Genomic DNA, 6,000 nt, shown 5'->3' on the forward strand with positions numbered 1-6,000 from the left:
GTCTTTCTCCCCCTCAAGCCTACAATCACGTCTTCAAAGTAAATTGACCTTTGTTATAAAAGTAACATGAAATGAGGGTTAGAGATGTGATATTAATCTTTGCCAGCCAAAAAAAAAAAAAATGCCCAACATGGAGTTCTCGCAGGAAGTGGGGGACGACGATGGAAAATAGGAGAGGAAGAGCCTAGTTATTGTCCCTGGTTGGTCCTGGATGTGCCACAGCATCTCTGAGGCCAGTTTCTCAGAGGAGGGCCAAGAAGGAGGCAGAGAGGGAGGAAGGGCGTCTTGCTTTCCTTTGTTCTCCAGACTGGCTCCCTGGGGTGGGAGTAAGGAGCAGGGCCCCTTCTGTTCCCAGCCTTCTGTTCAGCAGAGGTGCTAACTGGTTGACAGGCCCCAGTAAAGGTTGACTGGTTGACAGACTCAGAGGGGGACCCGAGGAGTGACAAACTGGGTGTGAAGGCCCCTCGCAGAGCTGGAGCGAGCCTTTTGCCTGTGGCCCAGAAGGCACTTGGAACCGGACACTGAGGGGCAGCTCTGTATTCAGGAGCAGGGAGGCACCTCAAGGGGCTCAGAATTAAAAAGCAGGGGCCTCTGCTGAAGACTGTGCATGTCACTGAGTGGAACTGGGGCCCTGGTGCGTTCGCGCCTGCCCACCAGCTGAGAACCAAAGCCCCATGCCGGCCTCTGGCCTTTCCCTGTCCTGCCATGTCTGTGCGTCTGAGTGGCAGAGAGGAGCCCACAGCCACGGCCCGGGCTGGAGTGGAGGTGTTCCAACAGCACGGAAACTGGACAGGGTGTCCCAGAATCTGATGGCAAGGTCACCCTCTAAATCAAGCAGGTAAAACCTCATAAATCAAAAATGATGAGAGAAGCCCCAGGAGTCCTGGCTCCTTGGGCATAACACCCACATGGAGGACTTTCTGTTTTTTAATTCTTACTAATTACATTTTTAAATTATGATCAAGAAACACAATACGTAAGATTTATCACCTTGGCTACTGTTCCGTGTGCGTACTCGTGTTATCAGTACATATATTGTTGTGCAATAGGTCTCCAGAACTTTCTCAACCTGCAAAACTGAATCTGACCCATTAAATAACACCCATTGCCCTCCTTTCCCTGGTCCCTGGCAACTGACCATTCTTACTGTCACTTCTAAGAGTGTCCCTTAGGAACCTCATTCAAGTAGAATCCTGCAGTATTTTTGTCTTTCCGTGACTGGCTTGTTCACCCACGTTGTAGTCCATGGCGGGATTTTGGTTTTCATTTTCAAGGCTGAATACTATCCCCCTTGTATAGGTAGTGAACTATTTTGCTGCTGCTTATCCTGGTGAAGAGTGGAAAGAATGGCCTGGCCAAAATCCAGTCGTGTTGACTCATGTCTGCCCCCAAAGAAGGAGACACAGCCTCTGAAGAGCCCAGATATGAGAGTCATGGGTCATTCCTTTGTCCTTGATCTATTAATACACCAAGGATGTACTGAAGCTATGGTGTCCCACTGACCTGAAGAAGACAGAGACAGAGACCCTGCCTTCAAAGTGCTTCCAGCCCCATGGGGGCCCCACCCACACCAGCAAGCCCCACCCACACCAGCAAGCCCCACCCACACCAGCAAGCCCCACCCACACCCCTGAGCCCCACCCACACCCCTGAGCCCCACCCCACCCGACAGCCACACCCACACCCACGAGTCCCAAGAGGCCCGTCAAATGCTACAGGGAGCAGAGCCCAGGGTGTAGACGGAGCGGGAGAGGAGGTGGTCCCTGGCTTGGGAGACAGAGTGGGGAGCCGTTCACTGGGAGGGAGGAGGGGTGAGCATGGGAAGAGGAGCAGCTGTGGATACAAAAGTCCTGAAGAACCCAGAGAACAACTCTGCTGTGATGTAACGGGAAGCACACGGTGCCGCCCTTAAAGGATCCTTGCCCAAACAGAACTCGAATCTCACCGAATCTCTAAGTCCTAGTTTCCCAGCCTTGGCGGATAAACATTTGGGACCAGTTAACTCCTTGTTGCAGGGGAGGGTACTATCCTACATGTTGTAGAATGTTTAGCTGTGTCCTTGGCTTCTGTCCACTATGTTCAGGAGCTCCCACCCAGCTGTGACAACCAAAACTGCTTTTGGATACTGCTAAATTTCTTTTCAGAAGCAAAATTGTCCCCCACAAATAACCACTGTTGTACCTGAGGTAATGAGGTCTTCAGGAATAGTTGGATCAGGGCTCTGACTCTGTTTCTCTGCATTTTTTTTTTCATCAGTTACCCTCTCCTTATGTCTGCATCATTCTAAATCTGGCTTTTTTCAAATGTATCAGAGTAGCTGCTGTAGCTCCAGCCCTCCCATCCATATACATTGATCAGAAAAACAAGAGTTCTCCCCACTGCAACCACTGAGCAAAGGTCTGACTTCGCTCTTATTAGGCTAACTTAAATCCTGCCTCCTTTCCTACCTGAATCACTGTTGTCAGGGGGAAAGTCTGCACTCATTGGCTTGAACTCATATTAAGTGTCTATCTCTGAATCAATGCATTCATTTACTTTTAAAATATTGAATGCAGGATTGGGGTTGTAATTCAAATGTTACAGCATCTGCCTCACATAGGCCCTGGTTTGATCCCTAGCACCACAACAAACATAAACATATTGAATGATTACTATGACAACCCCATGTGTATTCTTCCAGTAAATTCTTTTTTCTGTTTAACTTAGTTGGAAAAGGATTCGTTATTAAGACAGTCTACATCTCCAGCATTTTGAGAAAGGAGCTCTGACAATCAGGCAAACCTAAACTCAGTTCCTTGTATTAGAGTTCTCTAAAGGAACAGAATCCATAGAATGTATATGTAATCATAAAAGGAGATTTATTCACATGGCTAACATGGATAGACGCTGGATATCAATGGCTGTCTGTAGGCTGGAAAGAGCTGGACAAGCCAGTCGCCGCTCAGTCCAAGAAGCTGGAAATCTCAGAACAAGGGGGCCCAAGGGTACAGCCCCAGTCTGAGGCTGAAGGCCTGGAGGCTTCCCAGACAGTTGCTGGTGTGAGTCTGAGTTCTTTGTTTTTCTTTGTGGTTCTAGGGGTGTAACCCAGGGATGCTCTACCACTGAGCTACATCCCCAGCCATTCTTAGTTTTTATTCTAAAAACTCAAGGCTGGCCTTGAGTTTACAGTCCTCCTGCCTCAGCCTCCCCAGCAGCTGAGATTACAGCACTGCGCCCAGCCGCGAATTCAAGTTCAAAGTCTGAAGAGGCTGGAGTCTGATATCCACAGGGGTTATCAGATATCACAACAGCAACAGAAAGAAAGAAAAAATAGAACCCGCTTGAGAAGACTACAGCTTGCAGGCCTGGGCGGCTTCCTCCTTCTTCCATTGTCCGTTCCATGCAGGCCCCAGCCCATTGGATGGTGCTGCTCACGTTCAGGATGGGCCTCCCCCCTCTATTCACTGACCCTTGTGACATACGCTCACAGACACACTCAGAAGCGTGCTCTTCCAATTTCCTCTCAATCCAAGCACGTTGACAACCAAGATGAGCCAACACAGTCCTAATACAACCAATATGTTGAGTGATCAAGACACTTGAAGAAATGTTCAAAACAGGCACATTTTTTTGTCTCCCACATCCTTTGAAATTTTATTTATAAAGGAATCAGCTTCTTCTCCAATGAAAACCCTACCAGTTCTTTTGCCCACTCGTGGGTCAGGGATAATCCTGTGGTCACCGTCAATCCCAAACATGGTCTTGGTTCCAAAATAAGGATGCTTAGTTGATATAATATTGGGGACATACTTATACTTAAAAGTATTTATTCTTGGTTAACAAATATATGAAAAAAAAATGTTCACCATCTCTAGCAATTAGAGAAATACAAATTAAAACTACACTGAGGGTCCGGTGTCCACCTGTAATACCAGTGGCTCCGGAGGCTGAGGCAGGAGGATCATGAGTTCAAAGCCAGCTTCAGCAAAAGCAAGGCGCTAAGCAACTCAGTGAGACCCTGTCTCTAAATAAAATACAAAATAGGGCTGGGGGTGTGGCTCGGTGGTTGAGTGCCCAAATTCAATTCCTGGTATCCAAAAAAATACTACATTGAAGGAGCTGAAGTCATGGCTCAGTGGTAGAGCACCTGCCTAGCATGCATGAGGCACTGGGTTCGATAGTCAGCACCACATAAAAATAAGTAAATAAAGGTATGAATTCATCTATAACCCAAAAAAAAAAATTAATACATTGAGATTCCATCTCACTCCAGTCAGAAAGGCAATTATCAAGAATACAAGTAACAATAAATGTTGGCAAGGATGTGGGGGGAAAGGTACATTCATACATTGCTGGTGGGACTGCAAATTGGTGCAACCACTCCGGAAAGCAGTAGGGAGATTCCTCAGAAAACTTGGAATGGGACCACCATTTGATCCAGTTATTTCACTCCTTAGCATATACCCAAAGGACTTAAAGTCAGCATACTCCAGTGACACAGCCACATCAATGTTTATAGCAGCTCAAGTCACAATAGCTAAGCTATGGAACCCACCTAGGTGCCCTTCAACAGATGAATAAATAAAGAAAATATGGTATATGTACACAATGGAGTATTACTCAGCCATAAATGACATTTGCCAGTAAATGGTTGGAACTGGAGACTATCATGCTAAGTGAAAAAAGCCAATCCCAAAAAAACAAAAGCTGAATGTTCTCTCTGATATGCAGATGCTAACGCACAATAAGGTGGGAGGGAGGGAAGAATAGAAGTACTTTAGGATTAGATAAAGGGGAATGAAGGGAAAGGATGGGGAATGAATATAAGATAGTAGAATGAATCAGACAGAACTTTCCTTTGTTCATATATGAATAAACGACCAGTGTAATTCCACATCATGTTCAACCACAAGAATGGGATCCTAAACCAGGTGCAGTGGCACACGCCTGTAATCCCAGAGGCTCGGGAGGCTGAGGTAAGAGGATCTCAAGTTCAAAGCCAGCCTCAGCAACAGTGAGGCACTAAGCAACTCAGTGAGACCCTGTCTCTAAGTAAAATACAAAAGGGGTTGAGGATGTGGCTCAGTGGTTAAGTGCCCCTGAGTTCATTCCTGGTACCCCCCCAAAAAAAATGGGCTCTTAATTAGAATAAGTGATACTCCATGTATATATAAAATGTCAAAATACACTGTACTGTCATATATATCTAAAAAGAACAAATAATAAGATATTAGCTCTTGTATTGAAGAAAATTAAAATATTGAATACTCACTATGCACCTTAAGCAGAAAAAAATCACTTCCAGGTATGTTCCACCATTAATTTTTTTAAAGACATAATTTTAAAACTACAAAGGTTTTAAGTGGATGTTTGACTGATTTTGAAAGATTGTAATAGAGAACTTTCTAACCCCAAAGGTAATGAATGGAGACCATAACAGAATAGGTTTAACATGTCTTTTAACCAAAAACACTCAGATATTAAGAAACTGCTGTTCAGCAGGCTACACACCTATAATCCCCAGCAACTCAGGATGCTGAGGCAGGAGGATCACAGGTTCAAGACCAGCCTCAGAAATTTAATGAGATTCTATCTCAAAATTTTAAATAAATAATAAAATAGGTTGGGAACATAGTTCAACAGTAGAGCAACGCTGGATGGATTCAATCTCCAGTACAAAAAAAAAAAAAAAAAGGAACTACTGCTCAATTGAGCCTCAGGAAAATCTTGTAGGATCAGAGGCAGTAAAGACTGTAAGAAATGAACCCACACAATATACCAAGCACGTTCCTTTAAAATTCTATAAGTCACTTTGAACTGAATCTTCTCTATTCTAAACTCTTTCATGAGACATATGGAAATCATGTATCTAATTAACACAGCCCAAGAGCAGACTAATATCTTTGGTTTATTCAATCCTCAAAAACTATTAGGAGAGCAGACTTCACCCAGCACTGTTCCTGGATCCTAGTATCTAATGGCCAACCACCATTACTCTCATGTATTTTTAAAATTGCAAAC

This window comes from Ictidomys tridecemlineatus, chromosome 12 (genome assembly GCF_052094955.1).
Source record: "Ictidomys tridecemlineatus isolate mIctTri1 chromosome 12, mIctTri1.hap1, whole genome shotgun sequence".
Classification (NCBI taxonomy): Eukaryota; Metazoa; Chordata; class Mammalia; order Rodentia; family Sciuridae; genus Ictidomys; species Ictidomys tridecemlineatus.